This window comes from Tupaia chinensis, unplaced genomic scaffold (genome assembly GCF_000334495.1).
Source record: "Tupaia chinensis unplaced genomic scaffold, TupChi_1.0 Scaffold146177_1, whole genome shotgun sequence".
Lineage (NCBI taxonomy): Eukaryota > Metazoa > Chordata > Mammalia > Scandentia > Tupaiidae > Tupaia > Tupaia belangeri.
The window spans coordinates 2,132,065-2,159,443 of record NW_006206032.1 but is presented as its reverse complement, the minus strand read 5'-3'; the positions used below and the strand labels follow the sequence as shown (position 1 = coordinate 2,159,443).

At 42.2% G+C, this 27,379-nt stretch overlaps 1 protein-coding gene and 1 pseudogene across 1 annotated transcript in view; both read left to right on the top strand.

The window, feature by feature from the left end:
• Positions 1 to 27,379, top strand: part of BIRC6 (baculoviral IAP repeat containing 6) — a 266,821-nt gene that overhangs the window by 1,006 nt on the left and 238,436 nt on the right. The window lies entirely within an intron of this gene.
• On the top strand, positions 13,402 to 14,111 carry LOC102502827 (60S ribosomal protein L10a pseudogene; annotated as a pseudogene).

Below are 27,379 nucleotides of genomic sequence, written 5' to 3'. Positions count from 1 at the left end.
CGACCATGGGACTGGCGGACGCCGAAGAAGACTAGACCTAGTCTGCCAGCTTTGGGCTTCCAGCTTCTACTCCCTCCACTCCCTGTCCCCCCTCCCCCCTCCCGTAACGAGAAATTCTGGACCCGGGGTGTATGAAATGAAATGTAGGTTCCTTTGGGTTTGTAATTCGGTGTCAACTTTGGGTACTTTCTACTTGTTTTACCACAGCGAACCAAAAACTGGGATTTGGAGCTATGTCTTGAGGTCACCCTTGGAGGAAAGCACTTCTGAGTGTGTAAACGTTGGTCTAGGGACTCGACTTGTAGAATGCATGTGGTGAGCGCTCAGTGGACAGCCGGGAGTGTTTTGGGATTGCCCTGGCCAAGATAACATTTCATTTGTGGTTAAAAGATTATAAGCTCAATTTAAACGTTATAGGTTAAGATTGAAAAGTAAGTACATGAATGAGTTGGACTCACGCAGAGTTATATTGTATACAACTGTCTGCATTTAGTCAAGTGGATGTCATTACCAATCCACTTGTAGCATAGGCAAATAAGGAAAAGTTCACTGTGTGAGTGATAAGACCTTTCTGAATATATTGGAATTGAGAGATACAAAGATTAAGTTAGAGAAGTCAGTTTCTGTTGATGTGGAAGTTGTGAAAGAATTGGATTGTGTATAGTTATAGAATGTAACTTGGAATATATCTTTTTTTTTTTTTGGAGAGGTTTTTGCTTTAGGGCACGTGTTCTCGCCAGACAGACAGAAACAGAGACACAGAGCCAGAAAGCGAGAAATCAGTGCCCCCCCCCCCCCCCCCAGGGGGATGCCATGCTGCAATTCCTTCTCCATTCTCCATTCTCCTCTCGGGATCTTACGCACGCACGCACATGCGCTCCGCGCGACTTTAAGCCACCAGTCCGGGACTTAAACCACGGTTGACTACAAGGGAGTCCGGCGACGTAGCCATTATGCCAACTCCTGGTCCCTGGACTGTATCTTAAGAGAAAGTTTTGGGGGGTAGGCTTGTATTTTTTTTTTTATTTTCTTGGCTTGGTTAAATGACTGGAGGTGGTGACCCAGATGTAGCTTCTATCAGATACTGTGGCTTGGCCATAACAGTTTGTCACTATTACAAGCTCATTAGTAATTGGACGTCTGTCTGTCTGTCTTTCTTTCTTTTAAAGGTCTTTTGCCATAGGGCTCACCGAGAGAGAGAGAGAGAGAGAGAGAGAGGGAAAATGAGAAATCACCCCCCATAGGGGATGGCAATTCTTCACTCCTTCTCCATTCTCCCCTTGGAATTCTGTGTACTCACGCACATTCACCTGGCCTGATTTTCAAACCACTGGGTCTGGGACCTGAACCACCGATGCCCCTGTGGGGTCCAGAGCCTTTATCATCACACCACCTGCTGACTGGACAGATTTCTTTTTTTCTTTTTTTTTTAGAGAGAATTTTGCTATAGGGCTGGTGTGCTTGCTGGAGAGACGGAAAGACAGAAAGGGAGAAATCACCCCCCCAGGGTGGATGACCACACCACAATCCCTTCTCCTTGATTTTCCTCTTGGGATTTTGGGCATGCATGTGCTTGTGCCCACTGTGAGTTTTAAGCTGCCAGGTATGGTACTCAGTCATAGTTGACTACATGGAGTCCAGAGACATAACCATTACGCCATCTGCTGGTCCCCATCTCACGTGACTAACTCTGTAGCTTGAATCCTGGACCCAGTGGCTTGAAAATTATGCTGGGTGCATGTGCTTGGGTGCCCAGAATCCCTAGAAGAGAATGGAGGAGAAGGGATTGTGGGGTGACCATCTCCATGAGGGGTGATTCCTCACTTTCTCTATTTTTCTCACTCTCTTTGATTCCCTCTGGCTTGCATACCCTATAGCAAGAAAAAAAAAAAAAACCCTCAGAAATATATCAAATGTGAAAGGTATAATGAATAATTGCAGTGAACAACCAAACATCTCCTATTCAATTACAAATAGATTTGAATCCTCTTTTGTTTCCCTCCTGGGTTTGCATTCCCCCAGATCTTTTCTTCCTTATGTTTAATTTCGTTATGTCATTTTCATAAGTGTCTAAACTTTTTTTTTTTCCTAGAGATTTTCACTATAGGGCGCGTGCGCTTGCCAGACAGACAGAGAGAGACATTGGAGACAGAAAGTGAGAAATCATCCCCTAGGGGGGATGGCCACGCCGCAATCCCTTCTCCTCCATTCTCCTCTTGGGATCTTGGGCACGCACGCACATGCGCCCCGCATGAGTTTTAAGCCACCGGGTCCAGGACTTGAACCACGGTCGACTACAGAGGAGTCCAGCGACATAGCCATTATGCTAACTGCTGGTTCCCAGTGTCTAAACTTTTTTTAAAAAGAATTATTTTATTTAACTTTATTATTATTATTTTCCAGTTTGATCAAAATGAGAGAAAGAGAGGGAAAGTGAGAAAACAAGCTACCAAATCTGAGACTTTGAACCATGGTCAGCCATGTGGTACTCTGGTGCCTTTATTTGTTTACTTATTTTTAATTTTTATTTATTTAAATTTGACCAGAGAGAGATAGAGAGAGAGAGAGAGCGACAGAGAGCAAGCAAGAGTGGGAAAGTGAGAAAGCAAGCTACCAGGTCCGGTAACGCCCTTAGTCACGATGCCATCTGCTGATCCCTTATACATATCTAGACCTTTTTTTTGACATTTTAAATTTTAACTTGACCAGAGAGGGGCAGAGCGAGACAAAATGAGAGAACAAACCGCCAGGTTTGGGACTTGAATCATGGTCAGCCATGTGGGAGTTCAGCACCCTTAACCACCACGCCACCTGCCAGCCCCTAAATGTTGATACTTTAAAAAAATTTTTTTGCTGTAGGATGCATGTGCTCACTGGAGCGGAAGAGAGAGATAGCGAGAAAGAGAGAAAGCAAGCAAGCACTCCCCAGGGGTGTGGCCATGCCGTAGACTCTTTTCTGTTCTCCTCCTGAGATTGTGTCCACTCAGGTACGTGCCTCCTGGTTGTTTTTCAAGACATCAGGTCTGACACTTCAACTGCAGTCAACCATGTGAGATCCAGCCACCTTAACTACCATACCACCAGCTGGCTCTGAGCCACCTTCTTTCTACCCCAGAGGGTAACAGTACAGGGTTGGACTGAGTGGTAATGTCCTCTAGATGCATTATGTTCAGTTTATAGGGCTATGGGTAGCCTGTTAGTGTAGTTTGGAAACTGAAGGATGGGATGATTTGTGTGTGTGTGTATTCAGCTGGTTGGCTAAGATGGTGAATTTTTAACTAGGTGTACAGTTGTACCTGATGTAAATGTTTATACCTAAACCTTCACCAGACTGAGTGACTATGAGTATATAGTACAGTGCGGGATCAGTATGTGTAGTGTAGCATGTAGTGTGTCAGTTTAGAAGGATTTGAGCTGACCTGCATTTAGTGACTTTACCGGGCTGGCCTATACCAGTCACCATGTTGTCTCTCTTTTTTGTTTCCTGAAACTGGTCCATTTATTTTCTTTTCTACCACAGTAGTTTTGCTCTTTTTTTGGAAGGCACCAGTGTAGTCAGTCAGACAAATCTTACCCATTTCTCAACAACTCGAGTACATCTTAACTTCCTGATTCCTTTAGCCAGAAGTGATCCACTGAACCTCGGACCATATGTCTGGTAGTGTCCAGTTTAGTGATTTGGCAGCCTCCTGGTTTTTAGTTTATATTACACTTTAGTTAGCTTTTAGTAATATGTGATGTCTATCTCATATTTCAAACTTCTTGTAGGATGATACGGTGTCTCTCCCCCCCCCCCAGTTTTGCTGTAGGGCATGTGTGCATGCTGGAGAGAGATGGAAAATGAGAACGCATCCTGGGGTAGGGGACGGCCATGGTATATTGTTTTTCTTCCATTCTCATCTCGAGATTTCTGGTATGTTTTTCAAGATGCTGGGTCTGGGACTCAACTGTGCAGTTGGTCACGTGGGACCCAGCCACCTTAACCACCATGCCACCGCTGCTCCTGTTTATGTCCCCTTTCCAGGATGCATAATACAAAATACAATGCAGATGTTTTTGATTTGGTACATATATACCAATGAATATTTTAAATGGATGCTTCCTTACATACCGATTGCTAAATAAACATATTCATTGACTTTTTTTGGATTTATTTTTATTTTATTTTTTATTTTCTAAATTAATTCATTTATTATAGGTTAGTGGTATTCCAAACGTCTGTGGAGATTCTGCTGATCTTTCAGTTCCTTCAGTCTTCTGATGGCAGACTTTACTGGGATAGCCAAAATGGTATGTAGGTCTAGGCACCACTGGCTACCATTTCCATGCAGGAACCACAGTGCCAGATCCCCACAGCCCGTCTCTTCTTGATTTTGCCACAGAAGGAGCAAGTGTACTTGGCATGCTGGCTGATTTCAATTTTCTTCACCATTTTCTGGAGGGGGGCACAATAGCAGGTCCTTTATTTACCCACAGTGTTGACCTTCTTGGTGCATTAAGCCATAAGACTGCTAACTGGGTCCAAGCCCAGAGAGCCTTAATTGACTTTTTATTTTAAGAGAGACACTTGGGCAACCCTTTTCTGGGACCCCCCTCCTTTTTGGGAGCTCTCTTTTTTCATCCCCTCTTTTAAAAAATATATTTTTTCAAGGATTAATTTTATTTATTTATTTATTTATTTATTTTTCGGAGAGGTTTTTGCTATAGGGCATTGTGCGCTCTCCAGAAAGATAGAGAGAGACAGAGAGACAGAAAGCTAGAAATCACCCCCCAGAGAGGATGGCCATGCCGCAATCCCTTCTCCTCCATTCTCCTCTCAGGATCTTGGGCACGCATGCACATGCGCCTAGCATAAGTTTAAGCCACCGGGTCTGGGACTGGAACTATGGTCGGCTACATGGGAGTCCAGCGATGTAGCCATTATGTCAACTGCTGGTCCCTCATTGATTCATTTATTATTTATTTATTTATTTATTTATTTATTTATTTATTTATTTTTGAGAGGTATTTGCTATAGGGCACATGCACTTGCCAGAAAGACAGAGACAGAGAGCTAGAAAGCGAGAAATCACCCCCCAGGGGGGATGGCTATGCCACAGTCCTGTCTCCTTCGTTCTCCTCTTGGGATCTCTGGCACGCGTGCACACGTGCCTGGCATGAGTTTAAGCCACTGGGTCCGGGACTCAAACCGCGGTTGACTACATGGGAGTCTAGCGACATAGCCATTATGCTAACTGCTGGTTCCTCATTCATTTTTAAAATTTGGTCAGAGAGAGAGAAAGAAAGTGAGACAGCAAGCACCAGGTTCTGGACTTGAACCATAGTTGGCCATGTGGGTGTGTACAGTGCCTTAATCACTGTGCCGCCTGCTGTTCCTCCCTCCCCTCTCTTTCAATAAATTCCCTGCTTTGCTATACCTACTCTGCATCCACAACTGTAATTCTTTCTGAGCATGGAACAAGTACCTGTGACTCACTGCAAGTGTGGGCCCAATCACCCCTGTGCCTCTGTGTTCCTGTGTCCTATTTTGGTGCATTGGCCGGGAAATATCTAGCCTTCCCTTCATGTCAGAATGATGAAAAACTGCCCATCAGGTGCTAACACCCCTTTGCAGTGCCTCCAGATACTACTGGGATTCCTAACTCTCAGTCTCTAGTAAAAAAAAGGTGCCTCATCTTTAACACCCTAACTTGGTCAATACAAATTGGCAAGTAATACTATTCAAAAATTAGATTTCTTTGTAAATGCCTAAAAATATGAAATAAAATTCCAATGTTAAAAAGAGACTTTTTATATAGGGCTCGTGTTCTTGTGGGAGAGACAGAGACAGAGCAAGAAATCACCCCCCAGGGGAGATTTTCATGCTGCAATCCTTTCTCCTCCATTCTCTTCTCAGAATTTTGGGCACACATGCACACGTGCCCAGAGTTTCAAGTTCCTGGCGCCAGGACTCAAACCATGGTCAATTATGTGGGAGTCCATCGACATAACCATTATGCCATCTGCTGGTCCCCTTCATTGATTTTTTTTTTTTAAACCAGACCTTTTTTTCTCTTTTTTTAGTGTGGTTTCTCCAGAAAGGAAAGGAAGGGAAAGGAAAGAGAGCGAGAAATCACCTCTGGCTGGGATGGCCATGTTGAAATCCTTTCTCCATTTTCCTCATTGAATTTTGGGCATGCCAGCATTTACTTCTGGTATGTATTTCAAGCCACTGGGTGCCCACACGGTTGACCATGTGGATCTAGCTGTCTTGACTTTCATACCATCTGCTGGTCCATAGACTTTGTTTTTTTAGATTCACAGCAAAATTGAGCAGAGTCTGGAGAGTTCCCATATACTCTCTGCCTCCTTGCTCACAGTTTCCACGGTAGATACCACAGTGGCATATTTGTTACAAATGCTGAGTCTGAGTTATTAATCATTATCACCCAATGTTCATAGTTTACATATTATTATTATTTTTTTTTTTGAAGAGGTTTTTGCTATAGGGCGCGTGTGCTTGCCAGACAGACAGAGAGAGACAGAGAGATAGAAAGTGAGAAATTGTGGTGTGGCACCACAATCCCTTCTCCATTCTCCTCTCGGGATCTTGGGCACGCATGCACACACGCCCGGCGTGAGTTTTAAGCCACCGGTTCGGAGTCCAGTGCATAGCCATTATGCTAACTGCTGGTCCCCTTAATTTTTTTTTTTTTTTGAGAGGTTTTTGCTATAGGGCATGTACACTTGCCAGAGAGACAGAGAGACAGAAGGCAAGAAATCACCCTTCAGGGGGCATGGCCACGCTGCAATCCCTTCTCCTCCATTCTCTTCTTGGGGTCTTGGGCATGTGTGACATGAGTTTAGGCCACCGGGTCCGGGACGTGAACCGGGGTCAACTACTTGGGAGCCTAGCAACATAGCCATTATGCTAACTGCTGGTCCCTTAATGTTTATTTTTGGTGTTGTACATTCTATAGGCTATGGCAAATGAATAATAACACACATTATCCACTGTTGTACTATCCTACAGTGTAGTTTCACTGTCGTAAAGAATCCTTCCTTCTCCCTATCCCATCCTCTCTTCCCCTCCCTTCCCTTTTAGCCCCCTGGGAACCACTGATCTTTTTTACTGTTTCCATAGTTTTGTTTTATTCATAATATCATAGTTAGAATCATATACTACATAGATTTTCAGATTGGCATCTTTCACTTAGAAATAATGCATTTAGGGAACCAGCAGTTAGCGTAATGGCTATGTCGCTGGACTCCCACGTAGTCGAACACGGTTCGTGTCCCGGACCCGGTGGCTTAAAACTCACACCAGACGCGTGGGCGTGCGTGCCCAAGATTCCGAGAGGAGAATGGAGGAGAAGGGATTGCGGCGTGACCATCCCCCTGGGGGGTGATTTCTTGCTTTCTGTCTCTATGTCTGTCTCTGTCTGTCTGGCGAGCGCACGCGCCCTATAGCGAAAATCTCTCCAAAAAAAAAAAAAAAAAGGAATAATGCATTTAGGGACCAGCAGTTGGTATAATGGCTATGTCACTGGACTCCCATCTAATCGACCACAGTTTGAGTCCCGGACCAGTGGCTTACACTCACGCTGGGCACGTGCATGCCCAAGATCCCAAGAGGAGAATGGAGGAGAAGGGATTGCTGCATGGCCATCCCCCTGGGGGGTGATTTCTTGCTTTCTGTCTCTCTCTCTCTCTGGTGAGTGCACGTGCCCTATAGCAAAAATCTCCCCCGCCCCCCCAAAAATGAAATAATGCATTTAAGTTTCTTCCATGATGTCTCATAGCTTGATAAACTTTCCTTTATACCTTATACTGTGAATGTTGTTCCACTGTCCATCAGTACCCACATTTTATCCATTCCTGTACTGAAGGACATAATGCTGCCTTCTATGTTTTAGCAATTATGAAGGAAGTTTTTGTAAATGTATGCAAGGTGTTGTTTTTTTTTTTTTTTTTTAAGGTTTTAGCTATAGGGTACATGTGCTTGCCAGAGAGAGGGAAAGTGAGAAATCTTCCCCTGCAGAAGATGACCACACTCCATTCCCTTCCCTCCCATGCTCCTCTCTGGATTTTGGGTGTGCATGCACATGTGCCCGGTGGGATTTTCAGGCTGCCAGGTATAGACTTGAACTGTGGTTGGCCATGTGGGATAGAGCACCTTGATCACCAAGCCACCTGTTGGCTCTGTGTGCAAGGTTTTGTGTTGACTCAAGTTGTCAGTTCATTTGGATAAACACTAAAGACCTCAATTGTGTGGTGAAAATATATTTCCTTTTGTCAGAAAATACCAATCTGTCTTTCAAAATGACTATCATTTTGTATTGCTAGCAGCAAAGAATGAGAGTCCAGGGGTTTGACATCCTCACTAGCATTTGGTGGTATCAGAGTTTTGGATTTTGACTATTCTAGTAAGTGTGAAGAGATATCTCCTTGTTTTAATTTGCAGTTTCCTAATGACATACGATGTTGAGCATCTTTTCATATGCTTTTATTCCTTTTTTAATTAATTAAAAAATTATTATAGAGCATGTGCTCTTGCCAGAGAAAGAGAAACAGAGAGACACAGGGGGAGTGAGAAATTCCTCTACCCTCAGGGTATGGCCATGCTGCAGTTCCTTCTCCTCCATCGTCCTATGGGGATTTTTTGGCATGCACACACATGCGCCAGTGTGATTTTCAAGCTGCCAGGTCTGGGACTGGAACTGCTCAGTTTGTCATGTGGGATCTAGCTGCTTTAACCTCCATACCACCTGCTGACCCTGTTTTTCTTTTTTTGTATGTTTATTTGCCTACTTTGGACTTAAGAATTAAAAAAGCTACATCATGCATTTGACTGTATTGTTCATATTGCTAGATATGTCCCTTCCTTTAGCTGTTGTTTATTCATGAAATTTAGCATAATAGTTTGGAAGGTACTTGGTTGTAGAGACAATTGGCTTGGGTTAAGTCCTAGTTTCTGGCCAGCCATGATGGAACTGCAGTAAAGAGGCTGTTTGAGAAGGTCCAGAATTCATGACCTGGTCTCCCTGTGCATGGCGGATATATGCTCATTGCACTGTGATGACCCTGTTGGAGGTATATCGCTTTCTCTGTCTGTCTGTCTGTCTACCCATCTAATACAAGAAATAAAAAACTTAAAAAAAACCTCTCAGTTTCTGTGTTCTTAAAAATTTATTTTGTTTATCATTATTATTTTTTTATTTGCTATAGGGCACATGTGCTCAGCAGAGAGAGAGAGAAAGAGAGAGAGAGAGAGGAAGGGAGAAAGCAAGCCATCAGGTCTGGGACTTGTACAGCCATCAGCCGTGTGGCAGTCCAGGACCTTAACCACCACGCCACTTGCTGACCCTCTGTTTTCTTTTTTCTTAATTGTGGAAACTTGACTAAATTACTTATCACTTCTAGTCCAGTTTTCCTAGTTGCAAAATGGGGATGATAGTTGTGCTATTTGTGAGAATTAAATGTTATTTCTATAAAGTGCTTGGAACAGTGCACTTACTAGTCAGATGCTCAAAAATTGTTCCTCTTATCCACTTGTAATTTCCTGTAAATAACTTGCCTTCCCCCCTCCCCCCCCAAAGAATTATTTATTTATTTATTTAATTCCACTTATTATTATTATTTTTAAAATTTGACCAGAGAGAGAAAGGGAAAGCGAGAGGGCAATTCGCCACGTCTGGGACTCAAACCACGGTCAGCCATGTGGGAATCCAGTGCTTTTAACCACTTCCCGGGTTTTTTTTTTTTTTTGGGGTAACAGTTCTTTGCCTTAGGGCATGTATGTTCAGCTGAGAGAGAAACAGTGAGAGGGAAAGTGAAAAGTCGTCCGCCGGGTGGATGACCATGTCATAATCCCTCTCCTCCATTCTCCTGGGGTCTTGGACACATACACATGCATCTGGCATGAGTTTCAAGCCACTAGGCCTGGTATTAGAACCATGGTCAGTCATGCTGGAGTCCAGTGATATAACTGCTATGCTCTCTGCTGGCCCTACTGGTTTTTTTTTTTTTGAAACTTAGGGGTCGACAGGTGGTGTGGTTAAGGGCACTGGACTCCCCCCACTTGGCCAACTTCTGTTCGCATCCTGGACTTGGCAGCTTGCTTTCTCCCCTTTTCTTCCCTCCCCGCTCTCTTATTCTGTTCCTTTCTGGTCCAATTAAAACAAACGAAAAAATAAATAAAGTTAAATAATTCTTTAAAAAATACTTAAGAAGGCTTTTTTATATTCTTTGTTAAGTCTTTTGAACTTAACCCTGTTTTTGGTTTTTGTTTTTGCTATAGGGTGTGTGCTCTCACCAGAGTGAGACATGGGAAAAGATAGAGGGAAAGTGAGAAATCACCACTTGTAGGATGGCCATGCTGCAATCCCCTCTCCTACATTATCCTCTTTAGACTTTGGGCATGCAAGCACATGTACTCGGAGTGATTTTTTTTTCTTTCATTTTTTAACAACTCTTTTTTTATCTAACTTTATGTATTTAAATTTGACCAGAGAGGGACAGAGCGACTGTGCGTGCAGGTGCGAGAGAGAGAAAGTGGAAAAGTGAGAAAGCAAGAGAGAGAAAGAAAGTGGAAAAGTGAGAAAGCAAGAGAGAAAGTGGAAAAGTGAGAAAGCAAGTTGCCAGGTCCAGGTCTTGAACACACTTGGCTATATTGGAAGTGCAGTGCCCTCAACCACCACGCCACCTGCTGACCCCAACTTAGAGCGATTTGCAAGCCATGAGATCTAGGACTTGAACTTCGGAGTTGGCCATGTGGAATCCAGTGCCTTAACCTCTGTTCCACCTGTTGGCCCCTTAACTCACCCTTTTACTGAACCCATCTAGTTTTTGCTTTATTGGAAAAGTAAGATGTTGTTAAGGAATTTCCTGATTATTTAATTAGTGGTGGTGGTGGTTTCTCTTGCTTCCTGAAATAGTGCTTCCTCCATCGTATTATATTTTATACATCTTTTCCCTAAAAGTTTTTATTTTTCGAATTTTTAAAAATTTAACTTTAAGGACTAGCAGTTAACGTAATGGCTATGTAGCTGAACTCCCATGTAGCCAACTGTGGTTCGAGTCCTGCACCCGGTGGCTTAAACTCACGCCATACACGCATGCATGTGTGCTCAAGATCCCAAGAGGAGAGTGGAGGAGAAGGGATTGCGGCGTGGCCAACCCCCCTGGGGGGTGATTTCTTGCTTTCTATCTCTTTCTTTCTGGTGAGCACACGTGCCCTTATAGCAAAAACCTCTCCAAAATTTTTTAAAAAAAATTTTATTTATTCATCCATTTATTTTAATTTACATATGTTTCCTAGGCTTTCCCAACTGTTGAGTGCTCAAAGATGGTTTTGTTTTAGCAGAAAATTTATCTTAGTCTTTGAATTAGACTTATCAATGAGAGGCAGTATGTAAGAGCTAAGACTTTGGAGCAAAAGAGCCTATACTTAAGTCATAGAAAGTAAAAAGAGGGAAATAATAATATGTATCTCCCAGGTAGATTGTGAGAATTTATTTATTTATTTATTTATTTTTGGAGAGGTTTTTGATATAAGGCATGTGTGCTCACCAGAAAGACAGAGAGAGAGACAGACAGACAGAAAGCGAGAAATCACCCCCCAGGGGGGATGGCCACACTGCAGTCCCTTCTCCTCCATTCTCCTCTCAGGATCTTGGGCATGTGGCGTGAGTTTAAGCCACTGGGTCCGGGACTTGAACCACGGTCGACTACATGGGAGTCCAGCAACATAGCTATTATGTCAACTTCGGGTCCCATTCCCAATTGTGAGGATTTAAATGAGTTAATATTTGTAAAGCATCCAGAGCATTACTTTGTAATAGTAGGTACTCTGTAGGTGGTTTTGTTTGTTTGTTTATTTATTTTTTGTTTCTGTTTTAAATTCTCTTGGTAGCAGTGGCTCCTTTTAAAGGTTGCTGAGTTCAGTGGTTTTTTTGCTACAGGCATTCTATTGAAATTACAGTGTTTTTTCCAGCTTTCTGTGTATGTGGAAATGTTTCTGGGTTAACTCTGGTAGACATAAGAGCAGTGATTTTTGTATTACACTGGAGTTATAAACTATGTAAGTTAATAGATTTTAGTGTCGAAATTGTTAGAGAAGTGATGTGAAGAGACAGTTGATTGGTATTCATTCAGGCATTTATTGAACATGGGCTAACATAGCACAGTAACTTATTTCCTAAAATAATTTTTTTTGAATGATTTTATTTAACTTTATTCATTCATTCATTCATTCATTTACTTAATTACTTAAATTTGACCAGAGAGGGACAGAATGAGAGAGAGAGGGAAAGTGAGAAAGCAAGCTGCCAGGTCTGGGACTCAAACCGCGGTCAGCCATGTACGAGTTCAGTATCCTTAAACATTACACAATCTACTGGCCCTTTTTAAATAATTTTTAATTTAGTTAAATTAATTTTTTTGTTATTAGAGAGAGAGAGAGAGAGAGAGAGCGAGCAAGCCACCAGGTCCAGGACTCAAACTATGTGGTAGTCCAGCGCTTCAAACACCTTGCCACCTGCTGGCTCATTAAGGTAACATTTTTACCTTTGAATCAATGCTAGTTGAGTTTTTTTTTTTTTTTTTAATTAACTTTATCCATTTATTCACTTTTAACTGACCGGGAGTGGGGGCGGGGAGAGAGAGAGAAGTGAGAAAGCAAGCCAAGCCACCAGGTCCAGGACTCCTGTGTTCGGCCATGTGGGAGTACAGCGTCCTTAACCACCCAACCACCTGCTGGCCTTCTAGGTGATGTTTTTAGGTAAGACATTTTAGCATACTCTCATAAGTGCTACAATACAGACATGCAGAATGTCTGAATATAGAGGAGGGAGTTACTTCAGTTTGAGGAAAATAGAGCATTTATCATTAGTTTTGTGGGGTAGATGTAGTAAGGGAATGTTGTAGGGATAATTGCTGTAAGTCAGGATACTTGCTGTTGCAGAGACATATTGGTATTGAAAAATTGTGATTTTTTTTCCTTTGCAAGTTTTTTGCCATAGGGCACACGTACTCACTAGAGAGAGACACAGAAAGCGAGAAATCACTGCCCCGGGAGGGATAGCCATGCCTCAGTCCTTTCTCTTCCATTTTCCTCTCTGGATTTTGGGCATGCACGCATGCATACACATACACGTGCCCAGAGTGTTTCAAGTCACTGGATCTGGGACTTGAACTGCGTTCGACTACGTGGGAGTCCAGCGACATAACCATTATGTCATCTGCTGGTCCTGAAAAATGGTGGTTTCAAGGAATGGAGAGAGATGGTTGAGGGAATTGGCATTTACAGTATTTGGGGATGTTTACAGTTGAAGCTGGGAGATAGGCAGGGATGAGAGCATTTTATATGTTCTTTTAAGAAGTTTGGGCTGCTCTCTTCCAGCTATCTTGGTGTGAAGCACAATGAGCAGCAAAGTCTCTTGTGACACGCTATGTGAGGTGGTGAGGGAAGGTCCTGCATGGGAACCTGTGCAAGCGCTGGAAGTTTTTGGAAATGGTGGGGCTGCAGATCAGCTTGAAGAACTATGACCCTCAGAAGGACAAGCACTTCTCAGGCACTGTCAGGCTTAAGTCCATTCCCCACCCTAAGTTTTCCATGTGCGTCTTGGGAGACCAGCAGCACTGTGACGAGGCCAAGGCTGTGGACATCCCCCACAGGGACATCAAGGGACTGAAGAAACTCAACAAGAATAAGAAGCTGGCCGAGAAGCTGGCCAAGAAGTATGATGCCTTTTTAGCCTCAGAGTCCCTGATCAAGCAGATCGCATGAATCCTGGGTTTAGATGTAAATAAGGCTGGCAAGTTGCCTTCCTTGCTGACACACAATGAGAACATGATGGCCAAAGTCAGGGAGGTGAAGTCCACAATCAAGTTCCAGATGAAGAAGGTACTGTGTCTAGCTGTGGCTTTTGGCCATATGAAGATGACAGATGATGAGCTTGTGTACAATGTCCACTTGGCTGTTAACTTCCTGGAGTCATTACTCAAGAAGAAATAGCAGAACATCTGGGCTTTATACATCAAGAGCACCAATGGCAAGCCCCAGCGTCTGTATTAAAGCACATCTTAATATATTCTAGTGCCACCAAAAAAATAAAACCATAAAAAACAAACATGTTTGGGCTTGATGGCAATAGTAGGGAGCCATTATAGGTCTTGACATAATCAAAGTTGTGTTTAGAAAGACTGTTAGCTAATTCCCACATGTGAGAAGTGATGAGACCCTCATGTAAGTTAAGCTTGAGAAATAGGAGCAGTATTTTTGGGGAATGAAAGGGATGAGTGAAACTTACAAGGTGCAATTTCTGCTTGGATTCCTATTTTGGGTAACTGGATCAATGTATTTGCTAACCCAGATTACAAATAGAAGAAGTTGTGGTGACTAGCTTTTGTTGGATAAGGCTGGGAAACAAGAGGGAGAAAGTGATTTCAATTGTGTTAATTTTGAAGTTCTTGAGAGACGTCCAAGTAGAGATGTTCAGATGTTCAGAAGGTATTTGGAAATTCAAGGTTGAAGCTTGAAGATTGGTAATACAGATTTGGAAAGCATTGGCAGTTATAGAGGTAGTCTGGACAGTCTAGTAGTTAGGATATTGACTCTGGAGCTAGATTATATAAATTCCAATTTCTAGTTCACTGATTAGTTGTGACCTTAGGCAAGATGCTTAACTTCTCTCTGTGCTTCATAATTAGTACTTAACCCATTGGGTTATTAGAAAGATTAAATAAACTAATATGTACAGAACACTGACCCACCATAAGTACTGGATAAAAGTAATTTTTTGTATTGATATTTTAAGTCGTAAGCTTCAGTTCAGCCAGTGTTTGCCATATGGGGTCATTACAGTGAATGAATTTGAAGGCTCCCTTACTCTCATCTCCCACGTCCATTTGGAAGACCCTTTAGAATAGGTGATGCTTAGCTGAAACTTGAAGAGTAAGGAGCTAGCCAGCTAGACGGAACAGCATGAGCAAGAGTGAAGGTATGAGATGAAGCAGGTGATATTTGTTATAAGCAGTTTGATATTAGAATACAGGTACAGCATGTGTAGAGCAGTGATGAGATAGCCTGAGGATCTTGGACTTGATTCTTCTAGGCTGTAGTTCTTTCACAAGAACTCCTAGTTTAGGGCCATGATGTGAGGTGACTGGATCCCACAAGGCTAACTGCATGGTTTCTATCTTGATCTAGTGGTTTGAAAACACACTGGGGGATGAGGGGAGGGGCAGCAGGAGGTGTGGTGTTAAGGGACTAGACTCCTACCTGGCAGACCACAGTCCCAGCCCCAGACCTGGCAGCTTGCTTTCTCACTTTCTTCCTCTCCCTCCCTTCCTCTTTCTCTCTCTCTCTCACATGTACCCTATAACAACAATAACAAAAAACAAACAAACAGAAAAATCCCCCAAGACACACACTGGGTGCATGCACATGCATGCCCAAAATCTCAAGAAGAGAATGGAGAAGGGATTGCCAGTGAATGCAGAAATTCTTTGCAAACTGTAGCACTTCAAATATATTGGATGCAAAAAAGTTAAGATAAACTTTAAGTATTGAATGGAGATAATAGATGTACAGAGGTATATCTTACAAAAAGAAAGATATAGAGGAAGTAATTAAAGTACAAATGCCAGAATAATAAAGTGATTGCTATATAAAACAGTCTGTAAATTGGGATAGTGCTCCTAAGAAGTAGCAGTTGTGAACTAGTTTGAGGGTGTTAAATCAGGGATGTATTTATATATTTATTATTATTATTATTATTATTTTAATGTTATTTATCATTATTATTGGTTTTGAACTTGACCAGAGAGAGACAGAGAGAGGGAAAACGAGAAAGAAAGCCACCGGGACTCAAACTGCAGTCGCCTATGTGGGAATCCAGTGCCTCCAACCACCAAGCCACCTGCTGGCCTCTTATTTATTATTATTATTTAAAAAACTATTTATTTAATTCCATTCGTTATAATTTTTTAATTTTACCAAACACAGACACACACAGACACACACACACACACACACACACACAGAGATAGAGAGAGAGAGAGGAGAGAGAGAGAGAGAGAGAAAGGGAAATTGAGAGAGCAAGCCGCTAGGTCCTGGACTCAAATCATGGTTGGCCATGTTGGAATCCAGTGCCTTTAACCACCATGCCATTTGCCAGCCCCTCTCATTTACTATTTGAAAAAAGTAATTATTATTATTTAATTCATCAGAGAGTGAGATGGTGTAATGGTTATGTCGCTGGATTCCCATGTAGTTGACTGTGGTTCGAGTCCTAGACCAAATGGCTTAAAACTCACATTGGACGCATGTGCATGCATACCCAAAATCCACACAGAAGAATGGAGAAGGGATTGCAGCATGACCATCCTCCCGAGGGGTGATTTCTAGCTTTCTCTCTCTCTGTCTTTCTGGCAAACACGTACTCTGTAGCAAAAACTTCTTGACAACAACAAAAAAAGATTTAATTTTACTTATTATTTTAAAAGTTTGGTAGAGGGCATGTGTGCTCACCGGAAAGAGACAGAGATAAAGAAAAAGAAAGCAAGCCATCAGGTCTGGGACTCGAACCGTAGTCAACCATGTGGAAGTCTAGTGCCGTAACCACTACAACATCTGTTGGGCCTAATCAGGGATGTATTTTAGAGAAGATAAAAATCTTAAACTTACGGGACCAACAGTTGACATAATGGCTATGTCACTGGACTCCCATGTAGTCGACTGTAGTTCGAGTCCCAGACCTGGTGGCTTAAACTCATGCCGGGCACGTGTGTGTGTGTGTGTGTGTGTGTGTGTGCATGTGTGCGCGCGCGCGCGCATGCCCAAGATCCCAGGGTGATTTCTTGCTTTCTGTCTCTCTGTCTCTCTCTGTCTTTCTGGCAAACGCACGCGCCCTATAGCAGAAACCTCTTAAACAAAATCTTAAGCTTTTTAGAGGAAATTATAAATTTTCGAGTGGAGAAAATGGGAATGTCTTTTAATTTACTGTAGGCACCAGAAATTTAAATCTTCATGATTTGTTTCTGTACTTTGATTTATGAAAGAGGAGAGACGGAACTAAGACTAGGAAGATGGCACAGGGCAATTGTTCTTAGCTTTGGTTGCTCATTAGAATCATCAGGGGAGCTTTTAAAAAAATGCTCTGCTTGGGCCCCAGTATTCTGACCTAAACGGTCTGGAGTGGCGCCCAGGCATACTTTTTATTTTTCCCCCTCAGAAGCTTGCCAACTGGTTTTCACGTTCAGCTACATTTAGGGGTTCAAACTTTGCCTAGGAGTTTAGACAATCAACTTTATTTGGTATGTCTTGAATAAATGAGACAGTTTTCATTTGAATTGAATATTAATCTTTTTTTTTTTTTTTTTTTTTTGGCCAGAGGAAGTTATGCTTGCCAGAGAGAGAAGAAGAGAGAGAAGAAAAAGCACTTCCCTCCCCCAGAGGCATGGTCATGCTGTAATCCCCTCTCCCTTTTTCTGTCCTTTTGCGATTTTGGGCATACATGCCTGGTGTTTTTTTTTTTTTTTGAGAAATTTTTGCTATAGGGTACATATGTGCTCACCAGAGAGACACAGAGAGACCGAGAGATAGAAAGTGAGAAATCACCTCCCCAGGGGGGATGGCAGCTGGCATATTTTTAAAGCTTCAGTGTCCAGGATTTACACTGCAATTGACCATGTGGGGTCTGGCTCCTTATACACAGTGTCTGATCATAGAGCCTCTACACTCATCAGAGAGAGAGAGAGAGAGAGAGAGAGAGAGAGAGTGTGGCCTTGTTGCAATCGTCTTTCTACAGTTTATCAGGATTTGGGACATACATGCACACTATCCATTGTGTGTGTGTGTTTTTTTTTTTTTTTTTTTTTTTTTTTTTTGGGGAGGTTTTTGCTATAGGGCATGTGCACTCCCCAGAAAGACAGAGAGAGAGAGACAGACAGAAAGTGAGAAATCACCCCCTGGAGGGATGGCCATGCTGCATTCCCTTCTCTTCCATTCTCCTCTTGGGATCTTGGGCACGCACGCACACACTCCCGGCATGATTTTAAGCCACTGGGTCCGGGACTCGAACCACCGTTGACTACATGGGAGTCCAGCGACATAGCCATTACGCTAACTGCTGGTCCTGATCCATGCCTTCAGGGCAGGGATTGGAATTGCTGTTGGCCATGTTAACTGCTGTGCCGTGGGGCTTGCCCTCTGATAGATTTTTTTTTTTTTTGCCATGGGGTGCATGTGCTTGCTGTAGAAAGACTGAAGGAAAGTGAAAAATCATGCCCCAGGTGGGATGGTCATACTCTAGTCCCTTCTCCTACCTTCTGTTGGGATTTAGGGCATGCACACACACCCACCTGGAGTATTTTTCAGGCTACTGGAGCCAGGATTTGAACCATGCAGTTGGCCATGTGTAATCTAGCACCTTAATCACTATGCCATCTGCTGGCCCACCCTCTGCTACTTTTTCATCAACATGCTTCTGCAGCCCAAAAGAGTGACCTCATACTGGCAGGAAGAAGGAGAGAAACGGAATCGCAGAGATAGCCGGCATCTGTACTACTAGATCAACTTATTTTGTGCCTTTGTTTCATGTTGTGTTAAAACCAAACTGAGAGTATTGCGTTTTACTACATTATAGTTTGGTATAGGAAAACGTTCTTCCAAACTATAGAAAATGATTCATTTATTAAAAATTTATTGTAGTGATAGGTGGCAGTGGTAATGCAATTAGATCTCCGTGGGAAAGATCTGGGCTTTGTCCTAGAACCACCCTGAGTGTACCAGGCATGCCACGTGTATGCCTGTGATCCAGTTGGCTGAACCTGAGAGTGGATCATGGCATAAGGATGCCATTGGACATGCCTGTCTCTCTGTATTTCTCTTGGGAGAAATAATAAGTAAACTTAAAACTATTTAAAAAACCCTTACTAGTGTGCTTGAAGTACTGGTGGTTAAGCAGTTAGAGTACTGGCCTTTGGCTCATAGCTCAGTGGGAAGAGATAGGTTTGTTATACATGTACACAGGTCATGATATCATGGTATGTCAGATGGCAGTAAATGTCACAAGGACAATTAAAGCTGGTTTGAAAATGTTGATGGTAAGTCTGTTAGGTGACCTGAGAGAGTCTCTCTGAGGTGACATTTGAGCAAAGATGTAACTGATGAGAGAGAGCAGCAGTACAGATATGCAGAAGTTTTTCTTGGTCTGTTACTACAGTGGGCAAAAACAAGAAGACGGATTTTTATGTTCCTTGGATGGAACTTGACTTGGACTGACTTAAAATGTAGGTATATGAAGAATGATGAGGGGTCCCTGTGACTACTGTCGTGGAGGTACATGCTGTCTATATTACACAGGAAACAGTTTTGAATATGAGCTCTATATACAAAATCAATGGGGCACACACACCAAATTATGAATCCCCTTTATCTGTGGTTTTTATTTTCTGTAGTTTAAGTTACACATGGTCAGCTGTGGTAGAATGTTTTATTTTGAATAATTATTTATTTAACTATTTATTATTATTATTTTTAATGTGACCAGAGAGAGAGGGGGCTGGTGAGGGTGGTGAGTGGGGAAGAGTGAGAAAGCAAGTCTCCGGGTCTGAGACTTGAACTGCTTATTGACTATGTGGGCATCCAGAACCTTAATCCCCATACCACTCGCCAGCCTGTAGTTTAATATTTTGGGACAGAGCCACACAAATATCAAACTCATTTAACGATTATAGAAAATTCTTAGAATTGTTCTATTTTATTACTAGTTATTGTTGTTAATATCTTACCTAATTTATAAATTAAACTTTATCATAGGTATGTATGTATGGAAAAATACATGGTAGATACAGGGTTTGGTACACAGTTTCAGGCAACCACTGGGATCATTCTCTGGTTAAGGGGGACCACTGAATTGACTTGTGGTTGGGTGCTTCTCATATTAGCAGCTTTTTTTTTTTTTCGCTATAGGGTGCGTGTGCTCGCCAGACAGACAGAGAGAGATATAGAGACAGAAAGCGAGAAATCACCCCCCAGGGAGGATGGTCACTCTGTAATCCCTTCTCCTCCATTCTCCTCTCGGGATCTTGGGCACGCTCGCACACGCGCCCGGTGTGAGATTTAAGCCACCGGGTTTGGGACGCAAGCCGTGGTCGACTATGTGGGAGTCCAGTGACATAGCCATTACGCTAACTGCTGGTTCCCTCATATTAGCAGCTTTGTGCAGCAACAGCTATTTTATGTACAGGCAATTAAGAGTTCTCTTGGGGGCCGGCAGGTGGCGTTGTGGTTAAGGGCGCTGGACTCTCACATGGCCGATTACGATTTGAGTCCCGGGCCTGGCAAGTTGCTTTCTCACTTTATCTCTCTCTCTCTCTTGCTCTGTCCCTCTTTTGACCCTCTCTGGTCAAATTAAAAAATAAATGAATAAATAAAGTTAAATGGAATAATTCTTCTTAAAAAGAGGAATTCTCTTGAGCAACATTTAATTGGAAAGTTAGCCCTCAAATTTTATTTATAGCTAGGTCAGAATCCTTAGGAAGAATATATTCCATGTGTCCCAAGGTATTGAGAGATTTAACTGTGACAAGTTGAATAATTTACGTGAAAAAAGGCCTTAGTATTTTGTAGAAGAGCAGTAGGTCTCTTTTTAGAGATTTGACTCTTATCCATGAAAATATTTTTAGTGGCAACTGTGTAAAAAAATCTCCATTGATGTCAGATACTTGACATTATAGTAGAATAAGAGTGGTTTTTGTGACAGTGTTGGTTGAAGTGAAGAAAGAGAATTGGAATTTGGAACTTTCTCAATAATGCTGTTTCTTTCAGAGTACCTCCACCTCTGTGCTTAGTTAGATGTTATTTCTTACTTATTTTTTTTGGAGAGGTTTTCGCTATAGGGCACGTGCGCTCGCCAGAAAGACAGAGGGAGACAGAGAGACAGAAAGTGAGAAATCACCCCCCAGGGGGGATGGCCACGCTGCAATCCCTTCTCCTCCATTCTCCTCTCGGGATCTTGGGCACACAGGCACATGCACCTGGCGTGAGTTTAAGCCACCGGGTCTGGGATTCAAACTATAGTCGACTACATGAGAGTCCAGCGACATAGCCATTATGCTAACTGCTGGTCCCAGATGTTGTTTCTTCTGCCTGGGCTCTATTATCTTGCATTCCATTTTATTGTTAGGTTTTCTTGAACTTCCCCACACTTACTTTGCTTTGAACTAAATTTTTTTTTTTTTTGTGGTGTGGTGTTTTTTTTTTTTTTTTTTTTTTTTTTTTTTTTTTTTTTTTTTACTATAGGATACTTGTGCTCACCAGAGACACAAGGAGAGACAGAGAGACAGAAAGTGAGAAATCACCCCCAGGAGCATGGCCATGCATCAGTTCCTTCTCTTCTATTCTCCTCTTGGGATTTTGGGCATGCACGCACACATGCCCAGTGTGAGTTTTTAAGTGGTCAGGTCCAGGACTCGAACCACGGTCAACTACTTAGTAGGCCAGTGACTCAATCATTACTCCATCTGCTGGCAGTTATATTTTATGGATATTTATTTTGGCTCTTAATACTATGGTGTTACTATGGCTAGCAGGTGGTGTGTTGGTTGAGGTGCTGGACTTCTACATGACAAAGTGCAGTTCAAGTTATGGACCTTGTAGCTTTCTTTTTCACTTTCCCCCTCTCACTGTCTCTCTTTGATGAGTGTACATGTTCCATAACAAATAAATAAAAATTAAAATAATTCTTTAAAAAATACGGCAGCGTTGGGACCAGCAGTTAGCATAATGGCTATGTCACTGGATTCCCACGTAGTCGACCACGGTTTGAGTCCTGGACCTGGTGGCTTAAACTCACACCAGGCGCGTGTGCCTGCGTGCCCAAGATCCTGAGAGGAGAATGGAGGAGAAGGGATTGCAGCGTGGCCATCCCCCCCGGGGGGGGGTGATTTCTCGCTTTCTATTTCTCTCTCTCTCTCTCTTTCTGGTGAGCACATGCACCCTATAGCAAAACCTCTCAAAAAAAAAAAAAATAAAAAAAACCCTGGAACGTTACTAACAACTTCCCTTTCATAAATGATTTCATTTTAGTTAATTATATTTTAAATCCTTCATGAGAATGGAATGTTCATTTTGCTATTTTATTGATTATGAATGATATTTATGTATAATCTATAATAGTAGGCTGTTTTAAGCATGAGAATCTGATGTCTTAGTGGAAATGGATTTTTTTTTCTTAAGAGAGATTTTTGCTATAGGGCATGTGTTCTCCCCAGAGAGATAGACAGAAAGTGAGAAATCACCCCCCAGGGGGCATGCTGACGCCGCAGTCCCTTATCCTCCATTCTCCTCTTAGGATTTTGGGCATGCACACACACATGCCTGGTGTGAGTTTCAAGCCACTGGGTTTGGGACTTTAACCATGGTTGGCTGCATGGAAGTTCAGCAACATAACCATTATGCCATCTGTTGGTCCCGGAAATGGAATTTTATTGGGTCATCAGAAAAGTCATGATGGGTTTCTATGCAACAATGTGTCATGTATTTTTTTTGACAGTCTACTACAATGTGTTATGTTTGCAAAGGTATTTAAAAATTTTTTTAAAAATAATTTTTTGAAAGACTTTTTTTGTTATACAGTACATGTGGTTGCTGTAGAAAGACAGAAAGAGGCAGAGAGAGTAAGAAATCACTCCTTGAGGGATGGCTGCGCCACAATTTCTTTTCTGTTCTCTTGGGATTTTGGACATGTAAGTACACGTGCCCAGCGTGATGTTTCAAGCCTCCAGATCCAGAATTTAGACTGTGGTTGGGCATGTGGGAGTCCAGTGTCATTACCACCATGCCATCTGCTAACCCCTTGGCTGTGAATTTTTTTTTTTTTTTGGAGAGAGATTTTCACTGTAGGGCGTGTGCGCTCGCCAGACAGATAGAGACATAGAGACAGAAAGCGAGAAATCACCCCCCAGGGGGGATGGTCACGCCGCAATCCCTTCTCCTCCATTCTCCTCTCGGGATCTTGGGCACGCACGCACACGTGCCCGGCGTGAGTTTTAAGCCACCGGGTCTGGTACACGAACCGCGGTCGACTACGTGGGAGTCCAGCGACATAGCCATTACGCTAACTGCTGGTTCCCTTGGCTGTGAATTTTTAATCCTACTATTTTTTTTTTCGGGTTCGGGACGCGAACCGCAGTCGACTATGTGGGAATTAATCCTACTATTTTTAATCTACTATTTCAAGGTTCCCCCTTCTCCAGAAAGAAATTTGCACTGATGCAAGTGATTGTGTTAATCAGGGTCTACAAACTATGGCTTGCTACTGCTGTGGATCTCAGGCTGCTTCCTGGTTTTGTAGAGTGTTATTGGAACGTGTCCATACCCATTTATTTACATATTGTCTGTGGTTGCTTTTGCTGTGCAAAGGCAGAGTTTGAGAGACTAAATGGCTTACAAAGCCTGAAATATTTACTACCTGACTCTTTTCAAGAGAAGTTGCTGATCTCTGGTGTACATAGGAGACATATCAGTTTTTCCTCCTTTAAATTTCCCTACCCAAATTAAAAAAAAACTTTATCCATATAGATGAAGTCTTTTTACAAATACTCTTTATGCAATACTGTAACAGGGAGATATATGTTACATAGGGTATGTGCTAGGATTCCCCCCCATTTGAGAATCAAAAATGTCTTTTTATGAAAACAAATATTAGCTTAACATAACGTATCTTTTTTAGGAAATATATTTTCAGATGTTTAAAACGTATAAGGCAAAATAAGTTTCTGTAAAATAATTGGTTTATATAAAAATGAAATTTAATTTTCTTTTCATTTTTAAAAAAGTTTTTTGTTACAAGGTGCGTGAGCTCACCAGAGAGTGACAGAAAGAGAGAAAGTGAGAAATAACTCCCTTGGGTAACAGCCATGCCACAGTCCCTTCCCCTTCATTCTCTTGGAATTTGGGGCATACATACACATGCACCCAGTGTATTTTCTATGCTGCCAGCTCCAGGACTTGAACTACATATCCTGACATGTAGGATCCAACTGCCTTACCCACTATACCACCTAGCTAGACTGAGATTTAATTTTTTAAATTGGAGGCTTGGAAGACTTAATATAAATGTAGGTTGTAAGTTGAGTTTAATTAGTGTTATTTATAGTAATAAACTTTTGACAGTGTTGAATGATAACACTACTGTTGTAAAACCATAGGTCAGAGCAGTGAATGAAAGTAAATGAAGCTACAATAGGATACGAAACTGAAAAGACCTTTTCTGAATGTTATAATTAGGCTCTAATATAAACCTCTTGGTTTCTTGATTTCTTTAATGGGCCTTTATGTGCTTAGACTTGTTATTTTTTAATTAATTTATTATTTTTTTTTAGATATTTTTGCTATAGGGTGTGTGCTCTTGCTGGAGAGACAGACAGAGACAGAAAGCGGGAAATCACCCCCTGTGGGAAATGACCAAACTGAATCCCTTCTCCTCCTGGAATGCACATGCGCCTGGCTTGAATTTTAAGCCACAGTAAATACGGAAACTTGTGCTCGTATTTTACTGTGTTAATACTCAATTTTGGGTCAGACTTACACACATATGGATTTGATTTTGAACTGAAATTAGAAAATTTATGTCCTTGTTTTGTTGCTTGTTAAAAAAGAAAATGCTTGCTCACCATATAGGAAGGTGGAAAGTTCTGCAAAATATTCTTTGTTCACTGCAGGGTACTTTATTTATTTATAAAGAATTATTTTATTTAACTGTATTTATTCATTTTTTAAATGATTTGACCAGAGAGGGACATGAGAGAGAGGGAGAGAAAGAGAGAGAGCAGGAGAAAGTGAGAAAGCAAGAGAGAGAGAAAGAAGAGAAAGTGAGAAAGCAAGCAGCTAGGTCTGGACTGCAGTCGGCCATATGAGAGTCTAGTACCCTCAACTACCATGCCACCTGCCAGTCCTCCAGGCCACTTTAAATTCAGAGAAATATTCTATTTCTCTGGGGTAGATCATTACATTTTATCTTGAGCACACTATCAGACTACATTAACAGAATTTTATCTCAAAATAAAGTTCTCAGGGGGAGTGAATGATACAGAGAAAGGGTCTATACTGGTTTGAATAATATTCCCCCATAATTCATGTCCACGAGAACCCTAGGAGTATGACTTTATTTGGAAATAGGGTCTTGGCTGATGTAATTGGTTAAGTTGAGGTCATAGATCCTTTGAGAGAGTATGGTTGTCATCACCCTGTCTTTCCTCTCTGTGCAGTATCACTCTCACCATTTATGAATCTTCTGTAACTCAGGTCAGAAAGTGAGAATGTACTCAACCAGCTGACATGATCCTATTGCCCGCTGCCTTGTGAGCCTGTTAGACTGCTAGAGAAAGTGCCAGTAAGACTGTTGGGTCACTGTCCATGAAGTTCAAGAATAACATTGTTGACTGTTTTTTCAGTCATGTTGTCTTGAGGATTCATTTCCTCTAGTGACATTTTATGAAATCATGGGGTTTCATGGAAACCTTTTTTTTTTTTTTAAAATTTATTATTTTATTTAATTTTATTAGTCATCATCATTATTTTTTAATTTGACCAGAGAGAGACACACAGAGAAGGAAAGCAAGCCGTCATGTCTGGGACTCACATCACATTTGGCCATGTGGGAGTCCTGCACCTTAACCACCATGCCACCTGCTGGCCCATGGAATTCCTTTTGAAAACCTGGAGATTCTCAACATTTTGTTTGTTGATGTATGCCAGCTTGTTAACTAGCTAACTAGCTGCAGGTTGGCAGGTTGTGTGTGCTTGTTAAAGAGAGGGAGAGAGGGCACCTTGGGGGGTGGGTTTGCTATATTGTAATGCCTTTTCCTCTACCTCTCCTTTTACAATTTTGGGCATTCATGCTCATGCTCCTGGCATATAATAATCAAATTTATACATATCTGTGAAGGTTCAAAACAAAACAAACTTTTTTTTTTTGATGAGAGTTTTTTGCGTTATTGGGCGTGTGCGCTTCCTGGAAAGGCAGAGAGAGACAAAATTATAAATCGCCCCTGGGGGGATGGTCCTGCCACAGGTCCCTTCTCCATTCTCTTCTCGGGATTTTGGGCACACATGCATACACACCTGGCGTGACATGAGTTTAAGCTGCTAGGTCCAGGACTTGAACCGTAGTTGACTGTGTGGGAGTCTAGTAACCTAACCATATGCCATGTGATTGTCCCCAAACAAAATATTTATTTATTTATATTTGTATTTGCCATGATTTTTCTTTTTCTTTTTTTCTTTTTCTTTTTCTTTCTTTTTTTTTTTTTTTTGAGAGATTTTTTGCTATAGGGCACTTGTTTTGCCTGAGAGACAGAGACAGACAGCAAGAAATCATCCCTCCGCCTGGGGAAGGGGCTGGCCATGCCGCAATCCCTTTTCCTCCATTCTTCTTTCAGGATTTTGGGCACACACACACACACACACACACACACACACACACACGTGGTGTGAGCTTTAAGCTGCCAGATCCGGAACTTGAACCGACTACATGGGAGTCCAGCAACGTAACCATTCCGCCATCTGCTGGTCCCTTGTCTTGATTTTTCAAGCCACCTGGTCTGGGACTCAAACTGCAGTTGACCATGTAGGAATCCAGCCCCTTAGCCACCATGTCACTTACTGGCCCACATCTGTGAAGATTTTTAACAAATTTGTGGATTTTTTTTTGAGAGGTTTTTCGCTACAGGGCACGTGCGCTCGCCAGACAGACTGAGAGAGACATAGAGACAGAAAGTGAGAAATTACCCCCTGGAGCGATGGTCACGCCACAATTCCTTCTTCTCCATTCTCCTCTCGGAATCTTGGGCACGCACGCACACACGCGCTGGGCGTGAGTTTTAAGCCACCGGGTCCAGGATGCGAACCGTGGTCGACTACGTGGGAGTCCAGCAACATAGCCATTACGCTAACTGCTGGTTCCCGATTTGTGGATATTTTTAAAAGAATTATTTTATTTAACTTGATTCATTCATTCATTTATTCCAGACAGGGACAGAGTGAAAGAAAGAGAGAAGGAAAGTGAGACAGCAAATTGCCAGGTCTGGGACTCAAATTGTGGTTGGCCATGTGAGAGTCCAGTGCTCTTAACCACCATGCCACCTGCTGGCCCCCAAATTTGTGAATTTTATAGTTTGTTATCATATCACATATCTTTTTGTTTGTTTGTTTGTTTTGGAGAGGTTTTTACTATAGGGCGCGTGTGCTCGCCAGACAGACGGAGGGAGACTGAGAGACAGAAAGCGAGAAATCATCCCCCGGGGGGGTGGTCACGCCGCAATCCCTTCTCCTCCATTCTCCTCTTGGGATCTTGGGCACGCACGCACACGCGCCCGGCATGAGTTTTAA